General features: G+C 44.2%; 1 protein-coding gene across 1 annotated transcript in view; it reads left to right on the forward strand.

The window, feature by feature from the left end:
- LOC146788644 (putative cation-transporting ATPase 13A4) overlaps positions 1-26,689 on the forward strand; it is a 468,281-nt gene that overhangs the window by 276,132 nt on the left and 165,460 nt on the right. The window lies entirely within an intron of this gene.

Raw genomic sequence — 26,689 nt, forward strand, 5'->3', positions numbered from 1 at the left:
TACCCGTCAGCAAAACGTTGGGGGCACACAAGGACTTTCTGCTCCTCTGTTAGTTCTTTCTGCACATCTCTTGCTTCTTTGGGCACTTTTCTTTGTCTTTCTGGACTTCTGTTGCCTCTTTCTGCATTTGTCTTGCTTTGTTCTGCGCTTTTCTTCCTCTTTCTTCACATGTCCTACCTTTGTAGGCATAGTTAGATATTTGCATTTAAAAAACCTTAGAAATTCACTGAAAAAAACATAGGTTTCAGGGACATTATAGTTAGAAATTAGTATTTAAAAAACCTTAGAAATTAATTAAAAAAAACACAGGTTTCAGGGATGTTATAGTTAGTTGGACGTTTCACTCGTACAAAAGCAGTGAAATTCGGCCGTTAAGTTAGTTCAGCTAACTATAACTCGCGCCCCCACAATGCACTGCTGATGACGCCACATACTAAATCATTCATGACATGTTAAGTGACATCACTGATGACATCACTGAAGACATCTCAAATGACATTACTGATGACATCATCCACGTGATAATCTGATGCACCTCCTCATACCCTAATATAAGTTTTGATACACCCACTCTAAAATACAGACTACCATTTTTGAAACCATAGACACACCAATACCAGTTAGTACATACCCACTCACTAATTTCTAGGTCTACACACATATCCACTCGTTCACCCATACAGTCACTCATACATGCAGTCAACCAACAATACGGCATTATCATATGCACTCAAATATCTACACAGACACTCACACACCGCCACTCATCCATAGAGTTATTCACACACCTGGTCAGTCATGCAAAGAATCAATCACACTCCCATTTACTCACCTATACAGTTATACACACCACCTCACTTATTCAAACATATACTAACACATACTTACACTCTTATACAATAACTAATACAACCACTGATCCATACAGCCACTCTCACAATCACTCACTCTCACATATAGTCATTTATACACTCCAACACTCACATATACTGCCTTTCACATATGCAGTTACTCACACATGTACCACTGAGGCATCCATTCACTCACCAACACAACCATACACACACTCACCCACCCATACAGACCTTCACTGATGCACTCTTGAACCCATACACCCAGTGAATCATCCACTCACACATTTATGCACAGAGTCATACCCCCCACCCACCCACACAGACACTCAGGCACCCATACAGATACTCGGACAACCAATCAATAACCCATATAGATCCCTATTTAGCAAATCACCAACCCATGCAACTGCTTACACACCAACTGACAAACTAAACTGTGTGAATGTCTGTATCAGTCCCTAACCCATGCATTCAGTAAGACACATTTAATCACTCACTTATACAGTCAGTCACGCAGCTACAAAATCATCCATCCAGACATTTATACACCCACTCATTCTTCAATACACCTTGGCATATGTATAAAACATATTTAAACTTTATAGAAAGCTGCAGTCACCGGATGATGTCATCAGTGATGTTATTTGAGATGTCATCAGTGATGTCATCAGTGATGTCACTGACCATGTTATGAATGATGTAATATGTGACGTCATTAGCAGTGCATTGCAGGGGCGCGAGCTATAGTTATCTGAACTAACTATAATGGCCGAATTTCTCTGGTTTTGTACGAGTAAAATGTCCAACTAACTATAACGCCCCTGAAACCTGTGGTTTTTTCATTGAATTTTTAAGGTTTTTTAAATGCTAATTTCTAACTATAAGGTCCCTGAAAACTATGTTTTTTTCAGTTTTTATATATATATATATATACACATATATAAAAAACACGCCTCCTCCATTATAGGAAAAAGCACGGCACACTCCGGAGTTGTAAGCAAGGGCTTTATTGAAATAAAATGCATGTGGTGCTGGCAGTCCCTTGAAATGCTAAGGCAGATGCGTTTCAAGCCTTCAAATGGCTCTCATCAGTGCCTGTTCCCGGGGTTCCGTGCTCTCTGTGATGGTCAAACGAGGTACAGGTGAGCAGAAAACCGCTCCCTTTATGGTGTCATCACGCACCTCCTCCAATGGGTGGTACGCTGACCACTCGCTCTTTCAGCCTGCCAGGCAGGAGCGTGCTGGTAGATGTAGCCCTAAAGGGTGTCCGCACAGTGATAAAGACACTACTCACATTAAGTGATGTCCCAGATTGCTGGATAAGGGCCACCCTCCAGCTCAAGTGCCCAGCAGGACGAACAAAAGCCTCTTAGCGGACTCCTTAATCAGGCGAACAATATCACCTCCTCTCTCCCCAATGCAGCATATCACACCATAATGGCAGTCCAAGCCGTTAGGGGGGGGCTCCGTCTTTTTGCAGTTCATGCGACTGTTCCAAAAGGTTTGCTGGTCTTAACATGGTGCACCAGACCGAGAGGGTGTGCCGTTAGTCAGCGACCTGCTTGCTGACAACACACAAAACCAACGCCTCCTCCAGGATAGGAAAAAGCACGGCACACTCCGGAGTTGTAAGCAAGGGCTTTATTGAAATAAAATATATATATATATTCACTGAAAAAACCACAGGTTTCAGGGACGTTATAGTTAGATGGACATTTCACTCGTACAAAACCAGAGAAATTCCGACCCCACAATGCACTGCTGATGACGTCACATATTACATCATTCATGACATGGTCAGTGACATCACTGATGACATTACTGATGACATCTCAAATGACATCACTGATGACAACACTGATTACATCATCCACGTGATAATGTGAGGCACCTTCTCACACCCTAATATAACCTTTGATACACCCACTCTAAAATACAGACAACCATTTAAAAGCCATAGACACACCATTACCAGTGACTACATGTCCACTCACTGATTCCAAGGTCTACACACACGTCCACTCATTTACCCATACAGTCACTCATATATGCAGTCACTTATCAATACAGCACTTTTATTTACACTCATACACCTATACATACACTCACACATCGCCACTCATACATAGAGTTACTCACACAGCTAATGAGTGCTTTCTTACTGAATGCATGGGTTAGTGACTAAACTGTGTGAATGTCTGTATCAGTCTGCTGTTGTGTAAGCTGCTGCATTTGTTGGTGAGTAGCTACATGTGTATATGGGTTATTGATTGGTTGCCCGAGTATTTATGTGGGTGCCTGAGTGTGTGTGGGTTGGTGGGAGGTATATGATTCTGTGTATAGATGTGTGAGTGGTTGATTCACTGGGTGTATGGGTTCAAGACTGCATGTGGAAACAGCTGTATGCTGGTTGAGTGTGTGTATGGGTGTATTGGTGAGTGAATGGATGGATGTCTCAGTGGTACATGTCCAAGTAACTACATATATAAATAAATCACAATACGTGAGAGTGAGTGATTGTGAGAGTGGCTGTATGGATGGGTGTGTACTTGTAACAGTGATTGTATAAGAGAGTAAGTATGTGTTAGTATCTGTATGAATAAGTGAGGTGGTGTGTGCATAACTGTATAGGTGAGTAAATGGGAGGGTATATGATTCTTTGCATGACTGACTAGGTGTGTGAGTAACTCTGGATGAGTGGCAGTGTGTGAGTGTCTGTATAGATATGTGAGTGCATATGAAAGTGTTGTGTTGATGAGTGACTGCCTGTATGAGTGACTGTATGGGTGAATAAGTGGATGTGTGTGTAGACTCAGGAATCAGTGAGTGCATATGTAGTAACTGGTATTGGTGTGTCTATGGTTTTGAAAATGATAGTCTGTATTTTAGAGTGGGTGTATCAAAGGTTATATTAGGGTGTGAGGAGGTGCATCAGATTTTCACATGGATGATGTCATCAGTGATGTCATCAGTGATGTCATTTAAGATGTCATCAGTGATGTCACTGACCATGTCATGAATTATGTAATATGTGACATCATCAGCAGTGCATTGTGGGGGTGCAAGTTATATTTAGGTGAACTAACTATAACGGCAGAATTTCTTTGGTTTTGTGCGAGTGAAATATCCAACTAATTATAACGTCCCTGAAACCTACGGTTTTTTCAATGAATTTCAAAGGTTTTTTAAATGCTAATTTCTAACTATAAGCTCCCTAAAACCTATGGTTTTTTCAGTGAATTTCAAAGGTTTTTTAAATGTTAATTTCTAACTATAACATAGCAGTCGCGTCTTCAGACTGGTGGGAAAAGGTGAGCGTGGCCTCCAAACACCTTTTAGCAATCCCACTGTGTGGTATTTACTGGAGGTAACAGGAGGGGTACTCCTCTCCCCAACGTCAGCCTTGGGGGCCAACTACCCCTTTTATTACCTCCAGTACATCCCACACAGCAGGATTTCTAACTTGTTATATCAGGCCCTCCCCCTCCCTGAACCTCTTTGCAAATGCTCCCCTTAGTGCGTTGTAAGTTGGGGGACTAAGTCCCCTTGAATCATGAGGGTCCATGGGGGCCAACTAGCCCACCAGGTACCTCCAGTAAGCACCACAGAGCTGTGGTGCAGAGAGGTGGTCCGAGACCACCTCCCTTTTTACACCACGCTGCAAACGTGGCTTCTGGTGCACTAGTGCTCGGAGGATGAAGTCCACTTGTGTCCTGAGGTCCTCAAGACACAGGAGGACCTCATTGCCCCACCAGCAGTGCTCCAGAAGCCATGTTTGCAGAGTGGTATAAAAAGGGGGGTGGTCTCGGACCACCTCTCTGCAACGCAGCTCTGTGGCGCTTACTGGAGGTACCTGGTAGGCTAGTCGGCCCCCAGGGACACTCAGGATTGAAGGGGACTTAATCCCCCAACTTAGAATGGGGCAGGGGGCGTGTTTGCAGAGTGCTGCAGGGAGGGGGTGGGGCCTCTGACAAGTTGCCATTTCCTTTTTTCTTTTTTTTAATTCTTATTTTATGGGATGGGGCATGCATGGCCCCCGATCCCCCTGGGCATGAGCATTTTCTCATGTTTTTTTTTTAAACATACGGGAAGGGGCCTGTGTGGCCCCCCTTCCCTGGGCCATTATTGGTCCCGGGGACCCCACCCCCTGGGGCCTGACCTGGTTTATTATTTTTTGTTGTTGATATATTTGCGGGGAGGGGGGCCCCGGTGACCCCATCCCCTGGGCTCCGGACATTGTTTTTAAAAAATTAATGTGGAAGGGGATGTGTAGCCCCCCTCCCAGGCCACTCCTGGCCCCCTATACCCTGGGGCCGACCCTTCACGTTGAGGACCGTGGGGGGAGCCCCAATACCCCCACAGTCCCACCGGCTCCCCGCCACCAGCGGGAGCCGGCATTGCTTTTGAGCAAGGGGAGCTGCTAACATGCAGCTCCCCTTGCTCCAAAGCAATCTGCTTTGCTTCATTGAAGCGAGAGCAGGTTTTCCTGCTCTCGCTTCAATGAAATAGAACAGAGTTTGCTATGACAGGGCGGGAGCCATAGCAAATGGAACTGTCCCGGGGTGGGCACCCCGGGACATTGCAGGAGCCGGCCCTGGGGGTGGCAGTCCTAAGGGCTATCAAGGGCTCTTGGAGTGGGGCCACACGGGCCCCCTGCCAAGTCTTTAAAGCCCCAGGGAGGAGGCAGTCCCCGGGGTCTGCTACGGACCCCAGCATTTTTAATTAGTATGTGCCCCGGGGAGGTGATGGTCCCTGGGGCATGTGGGGGGGCTCTTTCCCCCGACACATCATTTTAATTTTAAAACAGAGCCCCAGAGAGGTGGTGGTCCCTGGGGCTGCAGGGGGGGCTGCGTGCCCCCCGTGCTTCAGTCTCAAAGCCCTGGGGAGTTGGCAGTCCCCGGGGCAGCATGGTGGGATTGGGAACCCCATGCATTTTTTTAATGCCCCGGGGAGGTGGCGGTCCCCGGGGCTGCAGGAGGCCACAGTGGCCTCGCATACAATTAAATAAGCCCCGGGGAGGTGGTGGTCCCCGGGGCAGCGGGGGCCCCCACGGGCCCACGCAAATTAATTGGTGAGTGCCCCCGGGACCTGGCCCACCCAGGTGCTTTGAAAAAAAAAGTGCGGGCCAGCGCTCCGTTTAAAAAAAAAAAATCATTCTCTTGGCCGGATTCGCGACCCCATAGCTAATTCGGCCGATTTCCTTTTTAAAAAAATGCTTTTTTGGGCCCTGGGGGCCTTGTGGGACCCCCTGAGCAGGCCTAGGGGGTCAGGCTGTTTGTACCCTGCCCCCTTTTCTTTTATATTAACCTGTATTTCACTGTTTTCTTGTGACTCGGTTCTACTGGGTTTGCGAACCCTCCTCGGTGCTCAGCTATTGACATTTTTCTTTTTCTATTTTCTCAGGAACTTCTGAACGGATTTACACCATTTAAAATAAAGGCTATTCTGAAACAAGGGCTACCTTTTTGCCAAATTTCTTGTAATTCCGTTCAGCAGTTTGGGCTGTAGCTTTGTCTAAAGTTTCCTACGGAAATTAAGATGGGGAAAACGCGTTTTGGGACCACCCTTTGTTCTCGGCCTCTGCTTGACGAATCACCCTGAAACTTTAAAGACAGGAGCTGATCGAAGCACCCCATTAGTTTTGAAAATGTCTTGAAGATTCGGCAACCAGCGCCAAATATATTGCAAAAACAACAGTTGAGAGACAAAGTGCAGAACAATGTCATACATTCACCCCAGTACAGAAATCTGGGCCTAAATCCATTGTTTTTTTGCTCACCATGCCATTCCAGTTTGAACCCAGCTATATGCAAATCAGTCTTGACCCTGTGCCTCATGGGAACAGTCCAGCCTGAATTGCCAAGCCAGGTCCTCCCTTGAAACAAGCATCCTAGGACGGTTTTCGGGGTTTCACCCCTCTTCAGCCAGGATAGCTTGATTCCAGTGGCATGGAGAGCACGGGACCCACGTCTAGGCATATATCCGTCCCACTCAGGGTGACAAATGCAAAAACAACAGTTGATGGACAGAATGCAGAACAATGTCATACATTCACCCCAGGGCAGAGATCTGGGCCTAAATCTATCATTTTTTTGTTCACCATGCCATTCCAGTTTGAACCCAGCCATATGCAAATCAGTTTTGACCGTGTGCCTAATGGGAACAATCCAGCCCGAACTGCCAAGCCAGGTCCTCCCTGGACTGGAAACAAGCATCCAAGAACCGGTTTCAAGATATTGGCAAAAGAAAAAACACTTTTTGAATAGAAATGAGGTCCTAACTATAACTACCTACTGGTGACCACCAGTAGGTAATAACCAGTAGGTAATATATTACCTACTGGCGGTCGCCAGTAGATAGTTATAGTTAGGACCTATTTTCCATAGGAAATCCGCAACATTCTATTGGGAATATCTTTGGCGCCGGCTGATGAAACTTCACAAAATTTTCCAAACTTTTGGCCAGCTCCGCTCCGCTCCTACCCTTAAAGTTTCGTGGTGAATCGTCAAGCGGGGGCCGAGAAAAAAGGGGGGTCCCAAAACGCGTTTTCCCCATGCAATTTCCCATAGGACCTGTTGTCGCAGCTACAGCCCGAACTGCTGAACGGAATTACACCAAATTTGGCAAGGAGGTAGTCCTCAGTTCAGACTCGTGACTTTTGCTTAAATGGTGTAAATCCGTTCAGTAGTTCCTGAGAAAATTAGAGTTAAAAGTTAGTGATATCTATAGCCGGGGAGGATCCGCGGATCCTCCCCGCACCCTCCCGAGCACGAGCTGAATGCTAATTGGCTGCCAACACTCTGAATCAGGAAGTGTTGGCAGCCATCTTGTGCCTCAGTAGAACCGAGGCACAAGAGAGCACAAAAACAAAGGCGCAAAATGTGACAAGGGGGCAGGGTAGAAACACCCTGACCCCCTAGGCCTGCTCAGGGGGTCCCACGAGGACCCCCTTTTTATTTTTTTCAAATCGGCGAGATTCGCGCACCCAGCGAGAATTTCGGCTGAAAATTTTTAAAAAAGAAGAGCGGGGCTCCCGCGCTTCTTTGGTAATTGGCCCCCGGGGGGGCCCAATCCCGGGGGCAGAAATAAAAAAGTGTGGGGGGTTCCCAATCCCCCCCACACTGCCCCAGGGACCGCCACCCCCCGGGGCTCAGAGATACTATCTGGGGGGGGCTCACTGCCCCCCCAGCCCCCGGGACCACCACCCCCCGGGGCTTATAGAAAATGGGTGGGGGGGCTCGCAGCCCCCCCAACCCCGGGGTCTGCCACCCCCCGGGGCTTGAAAGTATTTGTGATGGGGGCTCTCAGGCCCCCCCAGCCCCGGGGACCGCCACCCCCCGGGGCAACTTGTCCGTGTGGGAGCCCTCCTGGAGCCAATGATGGCCCTGGGGACCCCCACCCCCAGGGCCGGCTCCTGTAGTGTCCCGGGGTGCCCACCCCCGGGACTCTGCTGTTTGCAATGACAGGGGGGGAGCCTCGCGGCTCCCACCCTGTCATTGCAAACTGCTTTGCTTCATTGAAGCGAGAGCAGGGAAACCTGCTCTCGCTTCAATGAAGCAAAGCTGATTGCTGGCAGAAAAGATCGGGATCGGGCCGGAGGCCACGCCCCCTCCTTACACCACTCGGCAAACGCGCCCACTGGCGCTGTTGTATCTACATTTCTTGCTGCTTAGCCAGTATGCATGGGTATGTGAGTGGAATGATGGAATGCATGATGATTGTATGTAATGTTGGTGTGCCTGGCTGACTGGGAGGTATGACAGTTGGAGAGAGTGGGCTGAGCAGCAGAGATGCAGTTCCTGGTGGGACCATATATCTACCTGATCTAACTCATCTACTATGTAACTACCATCCTGTAATCAACTAATAAACATCAACTTGGATCCACCACCTCGATATCATCTTTGATTGCAACATTGGCGACGATCTGGATAAAAAAAACCCTGCGTGCACTGTTTCCTGCATACCTGAAGTGAAGATTTTGAATTTACAAGCAAAAGACTAATTCTACAAAAATTTGAAGGAAATTACACTTGAAAAAGAGGAGAAGAACACCCAACTTTGTCCCACCAGTGTCCTCCATCAACCGGACAGCCTACTTTGGGTGCTCACTCCTCAAGGAAATTCATTTAAGCAGTTTAAAATTACTAATTGACATTTGCTGGAGAGACACAGCATTAACAACGAGAAGCCTGTCAGCTAATGCCTTTAAGAAGAGATGTATGCTGCTGCCACGAACGAATGAAACTCTAAGAAATTGTTCAAGAATATCAAAGGAGCACTCCTGCCAGAAACAAGTAATTCACCATAATTAGCTCAGCTGATGCCATCCAGCGTTCTGAAGAAGCGTTCTGTTCTGAAGAAAATCGGCAATAAGAACTAACCTATGCCTAGTACTCTTGAAGTCATCATATTTAACCGTGAGTAGATTGCTGGTTGCCTGTGCGCGTGTCCTCACTCACCGTTTGCCAGCTGAGCGATCCTTCTTCGACGCTGTCATCCTCACACTGATGACGTCGTCGAATCTCCATGTGTTACAGCGGAGAACCAATGCGTCATCGGCATCCAGCGTGTTTCTGTGTTCTTCAATTTCTGACTCATGAAGGATTTTGAGGACGTCACTGCGCAAGGTCACGCAACGTTAAGCAGCCATTTTGTTGTTGTGTTCCCATGGTTACGGGAACACAACGGAGTGCAAATAAACAGTGATATGAGGATTTCCGCATAGTGAAGGTGTTCTCTGCCGAACTGGTGTTCCCCATGAGATCAGAATATCACAATTTCGGCAGCCTATACTACTTACAACTATTGAAATTTTTATTGAGTGTGATGAACATGTTTGCATACCGGTACTACATTTGAGCACAGAGACCGGTCATAATTTCTGGAATCAACACGGAAACAGGGACAAGCACTAACAAGTTCGAGTTAAGGCTTTTAATACTTTCACAAGAGTGTCATCTTGTGGTTGTTTTTTGTATTTCTTTTGTCAACACTTTTGTAGTTGAAGGCTATACTTGATCATTAATTTATAGTAATATTAAATCTACTGCTGTTTTGTTTCATATCTATGCTAAAAAAAAAAAAATTAAGTTTTCACAGCGTATTTCAAGAAAAATGACTGCAGTATAAAAGATCTTTATTTTTTTTATTGAACGTTACTTAGTGAGTTACAGTTAATAAGTTTCTCAATGATATATTGGCTTATTACAGTTATTCTCTTTTTAATTATCTGCTGTTTAGCCAAGTTTTAAGAATAACGTGCCTCTAAGTTGTTTTGCTTGATATTGTGTTTCCCTATATTGAGTGTATCATCAATAATACTACACTTAAAGGTACAATTGACATAGTTCCTTCATGGTTATGTACCTAACTTGTAGCCTGATATTTATTTATTTATACATGCGCAATGGGCAGTGTTCCCTATATCTGAAGTTTGATGCGCAATGGGCAGTGTTCCCTATATCTGAAGTTTGATGCGCAATGGGCAGTGTTCCCTATATTTGAAGTTTTGATGCGCAATGGGCAGTGTTCCCTATATTTGAAGTTTTGATGCGCAATGGGCAGTGTTCCCTATATTTGAAGTTTTGATGCGCAATGGGCAGTGTTCCCTATATCTGAAGTTTGATGCGCAATGGGCAGTGTTCCCTATATTTGAAGGTTTGATGCGCAATGGGCAGTGTTCCCTATATCTGAAGGTTTGATGCGCAATGTGCAGTGTTCCCTATATTTGAAGGTTTGATCCGCAATGGGCAGTGTTCCCTATATTTGAAGTTTTGATGCGCAATGGGCAGTGTTCCCTATATTTGAAGTTTTGATGCGCAATGGGCAGTGTTCCCGATACTTAAATTATAATTGAAATTGTTGAAATATTGAACTGTTCAATGCACTATGACAATTTATTATTGAATGCTTGAATTGTCAAAATGTTGAGTGCTTATTGGACATGTTATTATTTAATTTAATTTAATATGGTGGTTTTGTCATATTCTCATTTTCAGGGTGAAATTTTCTTTCCATGCGAATTTCTTTCTTTTCCTCAATTCTTTGTGTCATATTTTTCCATTCTTACCTTTTCTAATTTTCTGTATTCTTCTTGAGGTTATTTTTTCCAAGGAAAGGGGATGGGTGCTGTGTAAAATTGTTATATTCTCTTTTGCACTGAATTCTTCTCTATATATATCTTCACTCACTTCGCATTCTCACTATCTTTAATTCTTTTCTATATATATCTTCACTCACTTAGCATTCTCACTATCTTTTGTCATTATACATAATTTCTTCAATTATGATGTATATTTTGAATGTAATGTTTTAACGAGCTTTCTGCATATTGAGGCTACTCTCATTTAGGCTTGTTTATATTAGTTTTGTTTTTGATTTCGTAAAGGAAGAGGATGTGTTGTATCTACATTTCTTGCTGCTTAGCCAGTATGCATGGGTATGTGAGTGGAATGATGGAATGCATGATGATTGTATGGAATGTTGGTGTGCCTGGCTGACTGGGAGGTATGACAGTTGGAGAGAGTGGGCTGAGCAGCAGAGATGCAGTTCCTGGTGGGACCATATATCTACCTGATCTAACTCATCTACTATGTAACTACCATCCTGTAATCAACTAATAAACATCAACTTGGATCTACCACCTCAATATCATCTTTGATTGCAACAGGCGCGTTTGCAGAGGGGGAACTAATTCCCCTTGAATACTGGGTGTCCCTGGGGGCCAACTAGCCCACCAGAAACCTCCAGTATGCGCCAGGGGGCTGCGTTGCAGAGAGGTGTAATGAGGCCACACACCTTTTTACACCTCTCTGCAACGCAGCTCCGTGGCACTTACTGGAGGTACCTGGTGGCCTAGTTGGACGCTAGGGGACCTCAGGATTCAAGGGGACTTAATCCCCCAACTTAAAACACGCCACGGGGCCCGTTTGCACAGTGGTGAAGGTAGGGGGCGGGGCCTGATGTGATACTGTGCAAACACGCCCTGTGGCGCGTTTTAAGGTAGGGAATTCATTCCTCTGCAATCGAGAGGTCCCCTAGGGGTCAACTAGCCCACCAGGTACCTCCAGTAAGCGCCACGGAGCTGCGTTGCAGTGTGTTGTAAAAAGGGGCGTGGCCTCTGAACACCTCTCTGCAATGCAGCTCCCTGGAGCATACTGGAGGTACCTGGTGGGCAAGTTGGCCGCCAGGGGACCTCAGGATTCAAGGGGACTTAATCCCCCAACTCAAAACACGCCACAGGTCGCGTTTGCACAGTGGTGAAGTTGGGGCGGGGCCTGAGGTGAAATGTGTGCAAACTTGCCCTGTGGCGCGTTTTAATTTAGGGAATTAATTCCTCTTCAATCCAGAGGTCCCCTAGGGGCCAACTAGCCCACCAGGTACCTCCAGGAAGCACCACGGAGCTGCGTTGCAGAGTGTTGTAAAAAGGGGCGTGGCCTCTGAACACCACTCTGCAACGCAGCTCCCTGACGCATACTGGAGGTACCTGGTGGGCTAGTTGGCCCCCAGGGGACAGCCGGATTGAAGAGGAATTAATTCCCCAACTTAAAACGCACCACAGGGCGTGTTTGCACACGTCACCTCATGCCCCGCCCCCTTCCTTTACCATTGTACAAATATTCCTCTAAAATCAGCCGAACTACGAATTCCGATTTACTCACCTGTAATCAGGAGAAAACCCAGTGCTGCATCTTTTAGCCCAACACTGACCCTGAAAAGTAATTCTAAGTGTACTTACCAGTAACTTGTATTTCCTTCCATAGGAATCCATTGTGTGGTTTTCAGCAGAAAATTTTCTGTGTCCATTTTTGAAACGTAGAAATATTCCTCTAAAATCAGCCGAACTACGAATTCCGATCTACTCACCTGTTATCAGGAGAGAACCCAGGGCTGCGTCTTTTAGCCCAGCACTGACCCTGAAGAGTAATTCTAAGCGTACTTACGAGTAACTTGTATTTCCTTCCATAGGAATCCATAGTGTGGTTTTCACCAGAAAATGTTCAAAGTGTCCATTTTTGAAACGTACAAATATTCCTCAAAAATCAGCCGAACTACGAATTCCGATTTACTCACCTGTTATCAGGAGAGAACCCAGGGCTGCATCTTTTAGCCCAGCACTGACCCTGAAAACTAATTCTAAGCGTACTTATCAGTAACTTGTATTTCCTTCCATAGGAATCCATTGTGTGGTTTTCACCAGAAAATTTTCTGTGTCCATTTTTGAAACGTAGAAATATTCCTCTAAAATCAGCCGAACTACGAATTCCGATTTACTCACCTGTATTCAGAAGAGGACCCAGTGCTGCATCTTTTAGCCCAGCACAGACCCTGAAAAGTAATTCTAAGCGTACTTACCAGTAACTTGTATTTCCTTCCATAGGAATCCATTGTGTGGTTTTCACCAGAAAATTTTCAGTGTCCATTTTTGAAACGTACAAATATTCCTCTAAAATCAGCCGAACTACGAATTCCGATTTACTCACCTGTTATCAGGAGAGAACCCAGGGCTGCATCTTTTAGCCCAGCACTGATCCGGAAGAGTAATTCTAAGCGTACTTACCAGTAACTTGTATTTCCTTCCATAGGAATCCACTGTGTGGTTTTCACCAGAAAAGTTTCTAAGTGTCTATTTTCACAAACTAAAAATATTCCTAAAAAATCGTCTGTATGACTTAAACACATTATTTCAACTGTTTACAGGAGGTTGGCCAGTGCTGGATCCAGGATCCACCACTGAGTAAGAAAAAGTAATGATAACAGTACTTACCTGCTAAGTGAATTTTCTGCCATAGGATAACATTGGTGATTCTATGTGAAAAAATTTCTAAGTGTCAACTTTTAAAATACAATAATATTCCTTAAAAACAACTACTGTAACCAAAGCGCTTTTACTCAACTGTTTACAGGAGATGTCCAAGGACTGAATCTAGGATCCAGTCCTGTGGTTAGAAAAGTAATCCATAAAGTAACTAATTGCATTATACTAGAAATTCACATTGAGCTCAATGTTGCTTTGTGTTTGAAATTGTGTTGCCCATTGCAACAACTGTAACTACTGTACTCAAAAGTCTGTTGCCTATTTGCCAAGTATTTTAACTAAAGTAATTCATTCTGAGAAAGTATATTTTGTATTGTAATGTATAATGTAATTATAATGTAATTAAAAAAAATATATCTAAAAATAAATAGTTAAAAAAATATAGCAAATCAGTATCAAAAAAATCAGTATAACAATTAATACATTCAAAATTGTCATTTACAAAACCTTTGAAATTCACTGAAAAAAACATTGGTTTCAGGCCTGATATAGTTAGGAATTAGCACTTAAAAAACCTTTGAAATTCACTGAAAAAACCATAGGTTTCAAGGCCGTTTTAGTTAGGAATTGGCATTTAAAAAACCTTAGAAATTCACTGAAAAAAACGTAGGTTTCAGGGGCGTTATAGTTAGCTGGACATTTCCCTTGTGCAAAACCCTAGAATTCCCCGTTATAGTTAGTTCAGCTAACTATAACTCGCGCCCCCGCAATGCACTGCTGATGACGTCACATATTACATCACTCATGACATGGTCAGTGACATCACTGATGACATCACTGATGACATCTGAAATGACATCACTGATGACATCACTGATGACGTCATCCAGTGAGTGTGTGTTTCTGTAAATTTTAAATATGTTTAATATATATATAGGGAAAAACCTATGGAAGAATGAGTGGGTGTATAAGTGTGTGAATGGATGATTTAGTAGGTGCGTGACTGACTCTATAAGTGAGTCATTAAACGTATCTTACTCCAGACTAGTGACTAAACTGTGTGAATGTCTGTATCTGTCTGTCTGTTGGTGTATAAGCGGCTGCATGGTTTTGTGAATAGCTATATGAGAGTTTCTATAGGTTATTGATTGGTTGTCTGAGTATCTGTTTGGGTGCCTGAGTGTTTGTGTGGGTGGGGTGTGTGTGACTCTGGTCATACATGTGTGAGTGGGTGATTCTATGTGTGCATGGCTTTAAGAGTGCATCTGTGTTGGAGTGTATGGTTGGGCGAGTGTATGTATGGGTGTGTTAGTGATTGAATGTATATCTCAGTGGTACATGTGTGAGTAACTACATATGTGAAAGGCAGTATATATGTGTGTAAGAGTATATAAGTGGGTATATGTGAGAGTGTGTGATTGTTAGAGTGGCTGCATGGATGAGTGTGTGCTTGTATTAGTGATTGTATAAGAGCGTAAGAATGTGGTACTATTTTTATGAGTAAGTGAACTTGTGTGTGTATAACTGCATAGGTGAGTAAATGGGAGTGTGATTAATTATTTGCATTACTGACTAGGTGTGAGAGTACCTCTATGGATGATTGGTGGTGTATGAGTGTCTATGTAGGTGTATAAATGCATATGATAGTCCTGTACTGAGTGACTGTAAGTATGAATGACTGTACAGGTGAGTGAGTGGATGTGTGTGTAGATCTAAGAGTCAATGAGTGGGTATGTAGTTATTGGTATTGGAGTATCTATGGTTTTGAGAATGGACGTCTGAAATTTTTGATTGAGTATATCAAAGGGTGTGAGAAGATGCACTCATTTATCACATAGATGATGTCATCAGTGATGTCATTTCAGATGCCATCAGTGATGTCATCAGTGATGTCACTGACCATGTCATGAGTGATGTAATATGTGACGTCATCAGCAGTGCATTGCGGGGGCGCGAGTTATAGTTAGCTGAACTAACTATAACGGGGAATTTCTAGGGTTTTGTACGAGGGAAATGTCCAGCTAACTATAACGCCCCTGAAACCTATGTTTTTTTCAGTGAATATATATATATAATATTTTATATATATGTTTATATGTATCTTATCTTTATACTTATGTGAGAAAAATGTACATTTTCATTGTAAAGGCATCCGTGGTAAAGGCACATCTGTGGTAAACTTTTGTGCGGTAAATACATGCGTGGTAATGGCATGAATGGTTCTGTTATACATCATAAATAACCACGCTGTTTCAATTATGTTTTGAAAAATATGCAGTTTTCCCTAAACTGCTGGAAAAAATGTAGAAAATTCTAAATACATTTCTTTAACTATTAGCACTTTCATAAAGTGGTAATAGGTACAGCTCTACAATAAAATAGGGGTGGGCGGAATTTGCGAAATCCACTTTCGCAAATTTTCACGAAAATGTTAAAAATTATCGCAAACACGCGGAAATATCGCGAAGATGCGGAAGTTTTTTTTCCGCATGTTCGCGAGATTTTCTGCATGGTTGCGGCTCGCCAACTTACCCATGTGGTTGCTCGCGGGCGCGGCCATCTTGTTTTCAGTTGTCTCGCGATGCATGATCGCGAGAAGAAAGACGTGATCGCATGACGCATGACGTCAACTGCGGGCGCAATCTGTCGCGAGACAGTGCAAATGGCTAAAAACAATACAACATCTCATGGAGAACGCGACCGGATCAAGAAAACTTGTCGGCGAACGCAGGGATTCAGGTAAGGCGATCGCGCGCGCGCGCGAGAATGTATTATTTTACAGCGCGTGCAAGAAACAAATTATCGCCAAGCTGCGGAATGCGGAAATTTTGACATTTTCGCGCTTTACGCGGAACGCGAAAATGTCAAATTATCTCAATTTCCGCGAACGGAACAAAATTTTAGCCCAGGCCTACAATAAAACCTAATACATACCTAAATATAGTGCCCTAATCCAGATTATAGTAAAGGTATACTGAAAGCTACATGGCTGCCTTTCACATGCTGTAAAGACAGCCATTAGTCAATTAGATGCTACCTTCCTATTGGCTTGTACTGCAGTATGCTGTAAAGTTACTGCAGTGTACAGCAGCACAATATATTACTAAGTATTTTAACACTTAGAACTTTAAGTGGAGGGCAAGTGGATGACGGTGCTTGCACTTTTCTGGGTCTGGAGTAATTCCTCCATTAGAGAATATGTGCCCCAAAAAAACTTGAGTTTGGTTTTGTGAAACTCTCACTTTGCAGCATTTAATGTGAGACCTGCCTAAGGCAGTAGCTCAAATACTTGGGTAAGAGTTTTAAACCAGTGTGTCATAACTGTAACTGAAGCATGTGTAACAATTTGGATTACTCAGGAAATAACATCCTGAAATATGTCAGCAACTGAGGATACTCATATTTACAAGCCCCTATTGCCACAGGAACGTCACTTTGTATGACATTTCTGTCACGATAAACCCTTCACCTTATTTACAAGGGAGCCGTAAGCCACCTAATATGGCGTAACGCCACCTTGTAAATCAGGCCCACTTTCACCCTACAAAGAATGTGAGAGGGGCATGCAATGAGTGTTGCGGTGGGCGTTCCCCTGCAACACCCATTAATTTTGATGCTGCTCCCTATTTAAAAAGGTGGCATAAATTGGAGGCAGTGCCAAAAGTAAGACTAAGGAAAACCTGACCATAACATGGCGAAATGAGGAGAAATGCTTAATTTCTCCACAATGTTGCAGTTTCTATGTGTGCTGTATTGTGCAGCACACATAGAAACAGCAAATCACAATCAATGATTCTTCATGTGCAAGAAGGTGTCCCTTCCTGCAAATAAACAATAATTCTTCCAACGCCGACACCCTAGCACTATGGTGAAAGGGTGCCAGCATTGGCACTAGGCAGCTAGATTTAGTGCCAGCGCTAGAGAAAACTCAGGGGTGCGCCGCATTCTTGTGAATACGGCGCATCCCTGATATTTCAGAATGGCGTTAGCAATGTATGATTAACGCTATGCTTCACCTTTCAGTTGTGAATATGCCCCTCAGTATCTTATAGCTGATAGACCAACATGATTCGAAAAGGGACTAATGTACCTGCAGTTCTTCTTCAATTCGAGTTGATGGTATCCTTTATTTAGGTTAAGACAGGAAAACACCTTAACTCCATTTAATGGCAACATCACATCTACTCTGTGTGGATCAGGGTGCCTTTCCCTTTCAATGGCTTTCTTTGGCTGGCGCATATTAATGCAAATGCTCACCGCTCCACTACTGTCCTTTTTCGGTACTACAACTATGGGGAAAACCCAAGGCATGAGGCCTGTGAAGCTTTCAATGATATGTTTTAAGCGTGCTTCCAACTCTTTCTCAACAGCTTCTTGTAGATGAGAAGTAACTCTACGATGCTGCGGGGCAACAGGGCCAATGTCGTCATTGATATGAAGCTGTACTTTTATTTATTTTTTGTTTTTCCAGGACATGGAACAATAACGGTAATTGGTTTGGGACTTCAGACAGAGCACAGAGCTTATAGTTGAGGGTTATCAACCCAATGTCAGCTGTGGTGGCAAAACTGAGAAAACAGGCCCTCAACAATGTCCCTTGTAGAATATGAATTGTGGCTTACACCGATGCCTTTTTGTGTCGCATTGTCACTGTGAATGACTCTTGGCTTTATAGTGGCTCAAAAGTGGCCCAGGGATAAACCTTCTTACCTGATGGGGTGAGGTGGGCATAGAATATAGGCTGTTAAACTTTTCCAATGGCATGATATTAATTGACGCACTACTGTCTGAGAAGAACGATATTGAGTGATCATACACTTTCAATGTGATTTTGGTACAGCTTCTAAATAAAGTTTGTCACTTTGTTTGGTGAGTTTTATTTTAACAGTGATCTTCTTTGCAGGCAGCTAATCTCACATGTGCACGCAGCCTTTTGCGAGCTACCATCAGCACACGCCCATCTTCTTCGCTGGTACTCAACAGTTACATCGAAGAACCTTTGCACAATAAGATTGAGGATGATTGATTTTGTGTGGTTTCCACTTGTTGTAGCTGATGTTACTTTTTAGTTTTGTGGGCACAGCTGGAGTGCTTCTCCAATGTTATCGCATCCATCTTTTCTTTCATTTGTGATGCACTTGATTTTTATTTACCTCGACACACAGTTATGAAATAGTTCTCTTTCTTACAAATTCTGCAGACTTGTCCAGTGGCAGGACATTCACCTTCATAGGGAAATTACAATCCACATTGGAAGCATAGTTTTTATTTCTTCGCGATGTCAACATACGGCATCTTGGTTTTGCTTGTTTATTCTTTCCACTGTCAAAGCTGAGTCATTGTGGGCTGCTCCCGCTTCCCAGTCAGCAGCTCGTTGGTCTGCTTGCTCTTCTGCTCTTGCAGCCATGAGCATCTTCTGTAGGCGGTGTGTTTCTCTCAACATGCGTCTTCTAAATTAATCTGAAAGACAGCCATCAATGACTCTGAGGCACATGGCTTCTTCGTCGGTGAAGTCACAGAACTTGCAATGTTTAGTGAGTGCATCAAGTCTTTAAAAAACTTGTCCATGGTTTTATCAACCTGTTGTCATGCTAGGTTGAAGACATACCTTTCATAATCTACATTCGGCATTGGATTGAACTTGGCCTCGAGCACTTCTTTTGCTTTTTGGTATGATGCTGCATCGGCCTGTGACACGTTCTTTAGCACTTTTTTTACTCTGTCACATACAAGGGTTTTCAAATATTTGATAATCTTCATGTCATCTTCTTCCTCCAGTGCATCTATGAATTTGTCGAACATTTTGATCAATGCAGCCCATCTGGCACCAATGTTCTGCTTCTTAGAAGTGTTGAAAGGCTGTGGTTTCTACAGGAACGTGACTGCAGTATGTTTTATGATCCTCTATCTTAGTGCGTGCCATTCAGGCAAGCGCGATGGAGAGGGGCTTCTGCATCTTCTGCAAGCACAGCCCTGTGCTTGAGCCTGGGTCCCTACGCCTGATCTGAGCTCATAGCATGCTTTATTTGCCCTTGACTGTGAGTAAATTCTCTGTTCTCGTATCTGCTTGTCATTGCCATTATTTTTTAGCTCTGTCTGAATAATTGCTCCGTATTCAGGATGCAATGTCTTTGTCAATTGCTTCGCAGGCAATTTTGGTGGGCTTTTTGAATGTGCTCCACAGTAGGTCCTTCACATTCTTCTGCCACTGTGTACAGGCTTGGGCAGAGGTTTGACTCTACATGTGCCGGTTGTAGACTGTTTTTGATTCTGGGCACAAGTGACATGCACAAGCAGTTTGCTGTACTGTTGCAAACTTTCAGAGAGAGCAGTCTAGTTTCCTTTAAGCATTTATCCCCTACTCGTCGCCAGATGTAGCATCTTTCCCAGCCTTGGAGCATGCAAATGAATTACGCCGCACAGGAGCTGCGGTTAAGCATTACTTTATTCTTCATCATACGCTCACACACTGCACATTACATCATACTTTCCATTAAACACACCCTAACACCTCCCCGTGTAGTACGTAGTTCTGCTCAGAGTCACCCAGAACCACAAAGGGTCTAGTGCTTATAACACTAGTATGTTACAATGCTGTCAATGACATACTCGGCTAATTATACCATTACTTTAACCTTTAATTTTTATTTAAATGAATATACTGAAAGAACAAAAGTTAAAATAGTTGTATTAATGTTGTAGGTAGGTGAATTTTGTCAGACAACCGTAACGATTTGAGCTAAAAAACTACAGAAATTCAACAGTTGTAACTTGCACCTACACCAGGCACTGCTTATGACCTCACATAAAACATCCCTCATGATATGTTCTATAATATAATTTAGATGACATCTCAAATGACATAATTGAGAATGTCACTGATGGCATCAATGATAACATTATCCAATGAGCGTGTTAGTTTTTAAATATTTTACATAGTGGTGGGTGTGGTGTATCATTGGATGGCGCATAGGTAGACATACCGGGTGCTGAAGAGTGGCATGTTGCCACAAAGTCCCTGCCTCATCCGATACCTATGAGGCAGGCAAAAATGATTATAAGTCTTAGGCTAAAGAAAGCCTTGGACTCTTTTCTGAAAAAAGTATTCAGATTTAAGACACGTAATTAAGTGACCTACCAGTCCAAAACATCAACAGTAAGGGACCCGCTGAACTTAGAAAAGGTACTGAAGGCCCTGACCTTTTTTGGGCATTAAAGGCTGAAATATGTTGGCCAATCATGTGTGATGTTGTGGATAGTTAACACATCCTAAAACATCACCACTTAATTTTCAACCTTACCCTTGTAAACTCCAGCTACATTAAAGATATGTTTTTGGATACAGGAGGTAAATTGAGACTCCAGCAGATGGATCCCATCACTACATTCCCTCGAAAGGAGGCAGTACTCACCTAGTGCAACAAGTACCTAGATGTAAAATCCAATGATGACATCGTCCAATGATATACCACAGTGGAGATTACTTACACCACCATTGGAAAAGATTGGTTGAGGGTTATGAGTAAACACTGAGAATACCTAGGAGCCAAGAGACCAGTAGCGCTCACTATCCTTTGATTATGAATACCATGTTCCCCACAAAGATTCTACATACTACATACTTATACCATATTTATGAACCAGTTTGCATTGCACTTGCTAGAGCAGCGCCAACCGTTAGTCATGTTTTTGAAGCCACGCAAAGCAAATTTTCTTGGCTTTGAATGGCGTAAAGCAAGATAGCACAAATCGCTGTCCTGGGTAGGAATTCCATGGGCGTTGTGTGGCTGTTTTCATGCAACTCCACGGTTTTTGATGCATTCTCAAATTTACAATACTTTGCTAAAAAAATATGCATCCCACGGGGAGACATAACGAGAAGAAATATCTTTATTTCTCCTCATTTTAAAATATTTCTATGTTTGATGCATTCTGCAGCACACATAGAAAGAGGAATAAGCCTCTCAGGATTGTGCTTGATCAGGAAGGTGCCCTTTCCTGCACAAAAACAATCCTGCCTACAACACAGGCACTCTTTCTTCATTGTGCAAGGGTGCCTGCCTTGGTGCTAGGCTGCCAAAATGGCACCGGCGTAAGGGAAAAGGACAGGACTGCACCATATTGGCTAAATACGGTGCATTTCTGCCCTTTCCCTCTGACGCAGGGCAGTGCTGCAAGGTGACATGCTACACTGTCGTGCACCACAAGGGTCATAAATATGGCCCTAAGTATTATAAGCAGCCGTGAGTTAGTAGACAGAATCATCTCAGCATGACAATGTCTACTTACATAGAAGACTGTGTCCACCAGGTACTAACCTATTTACATGTGCTTGTTTTGCTTCAGAAAATGGGATATCTGTAAAGTTTTTACTTTTAACCTCAGTATGAAGTTTGCAGGTAGTATGATCTTCAGCACCTTTAGACCATGGTTATTGTAAGTGAATAGTCACCCATTGGACACATTTTGCACATTGTGTACACTGTGCTTAGGAGATACTTTTTAATACTCTGTGGTGTATTTCTCATGAGAGTTTCACAAACAGTGTGGTAGAGACTACAGAGTAAACTCTCCACTGTTAACAGTACCCACTTTTCAACTCATGTCCACTTCATTTCTCAATGTAGGTTCAGTGACTGTCAGAGGTTTGATACAGGTAAAGAGATTTAGTAGTAGGGCATTAGTTGCGTAACAGGGCTTGAGTATCTTGAGGAACGTGGCTTTCCCTGAACAGTTGTATAAAGACTGAACTCTGTGTTCAGTATAGGTTACCCTTTTATGTGTGGTTCATAGTCAACATGGACTCAGCTACCCATGAAGTGTATGGAATAGGGTCAATGTTACAAATGACGTAAGCTTGCTTTACCTATCGGGGTTATGTATTGTAGCAATAAAGACGCGTCATATTATTCTGAACTTTTTTGTGCTTACTTTCATAGCTCTAAATGTATTCCCGCTTAAAGAGCCTTGCAGCCAGCACTCCTCATGGAACAAACCCCAGCCCTTCAGCCATGAAAAGTGGGGGGGTGTCCTCAAGGCTTGGCCTGCATCCTGACCCTATGGCCAACCGCCCCAAAGGCAGCTAACCCCACACTGCACATGACCCTCTGCCATTGGCCATAGGGTCTGGACCCGGGGACTCCATTTTTTTTTATTAAAGGGGAGGGGGGGCATGTGGGCCCACTCCACAAGCCTCTTTAGGCCCTGAGAACCCCATCCCCCAGGGTGTAAGTAAAAGTTAAAAGGGAAGGGGGGTCATGCAACACCCCTCCCGAAACCTTGTAAGGCTCAGGAGACTCCATCCCCTAGGTCTGTTTTTTAATTAGAGGAGAGGGGTTTATGCAACCCCGTCTCCAAGGCCTAGTTAGGATTTGAGGAACCTATCCCGTAGGGACATTTCTAAAAGTTGGTATCGGACCCGGGAGCCCCATCCCCCATTGAGCATCCCTCCTTCTTCAGGCCCTGGGTACCCCATACCACAGGGCAGTACATATATCTGAAAAGGTACTGGCCATGTGGCCTCCCTCCCCATACCTCTTTAGGCCCTGAGGACCCATTCTCCCAGGGGTGTGTATTTTTAAGGGGGGGCTGCCTAGCCCCCCTCCCTAAGCCGATATCAGCCTCAGATACCCCCTCCCCCAGGACCACTTATTTAAACAAAGTGGAGGGGGGCGTTTGGCCCCCATCCTCAAACCCTAAAGACACTCTTTTAATTAAAGGGGAAGGTGCGCTTCTGGCTTCCATCTCCTGGCCAATTTTGCCCTCAAGAACCCCATCCCCTAGGGCCCAACTTGATTTTCAGGGGGAGGGGTACATGGTCCCCTTCCTGGTCCAATTTTGGCAAGGGAACCTCATCCCGCTGGGTCCAGTGAGATTTTCAAGGGGCGGGGGTCAAGCAGTCCCCCTCCCAGGGTCAATCTTGGCCCCTAGGACACCATTCCCCCGGGTCCGGCGAGAGTTTCAGGGGAAGGGTAGCAAAGCAGTCCCCTCACCAGTAAGCCTGGGCAAAGCACTACGCTACGCTCGTGTAGTTTGCGAAGTTTGCACTACTTCGCACTACGCAAATTGCTCGTAGCACAGTGCAAACACGCGTAGCTTAGCGTTGCATGGTGCTGCGGTCATTTTTTGCTTGCTCACGGTCCTCAACGTTAAGTTGGCGACCACGAGCAAGCAAAATTACATCCCGGCAAGACTTTTTCCTCATTCGCGATCAGCAACATCAAGTTGGCGATCGCGAGCGTGGAAAATAAACCTCCCGGCAAGATTCTCAATGCGGGGAGGTCAGGTTTCTCATTGCGAGTGGTCGCGTATGCTCGCGACCGCTCGCGATGAGAAACTACCAGTCCGCGTTGAGAAAGATGCAACCCGAGTAAAAATCTACTCGAGCGGCAGAAAACTACAGCTCGCACTGTGCAAGATGCCGTTTTCAATGATTGCACAGTGGTGGATGCTTGTCCGCACTGTGCAATCATTGAAAACCGCATCTTGCACAGTGCGAACAGGGTACTACGCAGTTCGCGAAGTGCTACGCATAGCTCGCGTAGTGCGAAGTGCACTTTGCGTAGCTACGCATAGCGCTACTTCGCGAACTACGCCCAAGTTTACTCACCAGGCCAATATCAGCCCCATGGACTCCATCCCTGGATGCCTGGTGAGATTTTATGATGGGCTTAATAAAATTACTATACTCTCAGTATACCAATCTGTCTTTCTCCTTTCTTGCTCAGTGTATTTTTAGTTAATGTTCTCATCTAAGCTCCCTTCTATTTCCCCTTCTAATTTAGTATTTAGAAGCTACACATTTTCTTTCCGCTCACATACACTTACAAGTTTTTTATCTAAATATACTTTTACATCTGTGTTCATTTCAAATCTCCAGTTGTAACTCCTGAAAACCTCCTCCTCTCTCAGTAGAAAAGCAGCTACAATAGCTCCCCTTCACCATGTGCTCTTACTTATGCTGCTCTAGTTAACAAATTACAGGCTAATTACAGGCTAATTACAGGCCATTCGTTATTTATTGAATTTTCCCTCATCATGGTTCATCAAAACCCCCCCACACGGCCCACCGCCCCAATGCTCTTACCTGCATGGGCCGCGCATGGCTTCCATTCGTCTTTTATTTTTGTTACACCACTTCTAAATGGTCAATATTTCTTTAAACCGTACCATGTTTCCTATCAAGAAGCTCAACCTGCAGATTTTTTTCTGCAAATCCATGGAACCACCATAACGCTCAGCGCAGAATCCCGTGTAGCTTTGAAGGGGATTTACAGGTTTGCCCAGGATCTGTGAGTGCGAGTGTCTGTGTGGGTCTGTGAGTGGGTACGTGAGTGTGTAAGAGAGTGTGTGTGTGTGTATTTTATTTGGCCAGAATTTGTGAATCCGCCACTAGTTTACACGACAGTCCACACTGAGCATTGCTGCTTATTTGCGAACCTTCGCATGTAGAAAGAAAATGTTCTGAGGTATTTTCTAATCCATCAGTGGTTCCTCATAGGCCCCTTTATTGAACCCATGGGGTGAGGGTATCTCTATTAGGTCTGGGCGGTAAATTCCGTTCCGCTCGCGGAATTTGCAGAATTTGGGTAATTTCGTGTTATTGCCAAAAATTCAGCGATCTGCGGCTTCGCGGAATTTTTTACTTGTTCGCGCTTTCAAAATGCGCGTTCGTGAGATATTTCCCCCTGAGCACGCAAACAGCGTTCGCAAACAGGAAAAAAGCATCGCGAGCGGGCGGAACAAGCAATTCTGCATGTTCGCGGAACTCTGTTGCTCACAGAGATTTTTTGCTGTTTCGCGGAGCTTTGCGTAGCGCAACTACGCAAATTCTGCCCTACCCCTAATCTCTACCGTGACTCCTTCTACTTCATTATATCTCAATTTCTGTAACCAGAGACCATTCCCCGATATCTAAAAAAGTGCTTCAACTTTCTAATCAGGTTGTGGCCAGGCAATAACAGTATTGCTATAGGCACGTGGATTCATGAAGCGCCTTGAAGGATTTGCAAAGGAATCTCGTCTCTAGATATATATGTATATTTCTTTTTCCTTTAATATCTTAAAAACCACTAAATAGATTCACACCAAATCACAAAACGCACACTTTCTGGACCATGATCTAGCTTTCTGCCAAATTTGATGTAATTCGTTCAGCGGTTAGGGCTGTAGCTGTGTCAAAAATCTCTATAAGAATTAACCCCTTTTTCTCTGCCCCTGCTAGACGAATCACCCTGTTTCCATGCACAACTAGACAAAGTGGGGCACTTTTGTGGGAAATTTTGTGCTGATTCGTCAAACAACGTCAAAGTTATAAGCAAGTCAAAAATACACCTTTTTTAATAACACGCAATGCCTAATGTAACTAAAATAAAATGCTCCATGGTTTTTAGGTCTCGCTGAGACAGCGCAAGCTGTCTCTTTGAGAGATTTTGTAAGTGGGTTTTCAAAAGTGCTACCCACATGGTTTTGCTGGCCTAGAGCTTTTGTGCACGATGGCGTGCTCGTGCACAGCTGCTCCTCTACTCCTTGCATTCCCCCCTCCCTTCTCACCCAGCCCTTTGATGCTCTGCTCGCATCTTCCTCCTCCCTTCTCCTTCTCTTTTTTCGTCACTTGTATTCAGGCTCCTCGCACTCCCCCCTCCCTTCTCGCCCAGCCCTTCTTGTCACTTCTGCTCGCATCTCCCCCCTCCCTCCCCCCCTCCCTTTTCGTTAGTTTCATTTGCCTGTACTTCTCACTAGACACTTATTCCAAACCGCTGAGACTCATGCTGCTCTGTTTGTTTTCTGGTAGAGCCTGACATGGGCATTAACATTCAATACCATTCTGAATCCAGCCGGCGCACACATATAATTTGAGACCAGACACGCAATGAGCCCTTGTAAATCATAAAACTCGTCAACCACAGATCACTCCTAACCTGCAGAGTGGCCAGCCACCCACATAACCGTATTACTCAGAACATTGTCATTGAAAAAACGCTTCAGTGCATGATATCTAGTGAAATGCTACTTTCTCGAGTAACCAAAAGAGGGCACCCAGGAAAAAACTATAAACATTCATTTTGATGTAAAA

This window comes from Triturus cristatus, chromosome 11, assembly GCF_964204655.1.
Source record: "Triturus cristatus chromosome 11, aTriCri1.1, whole genome shotgun sequence".
NCBI classification, from domain to species: Eukaryota; Metazoa; Chordata; class Amphibia; order Caudata; family Salamandridae; genus Triturus; species Triturus cristatus.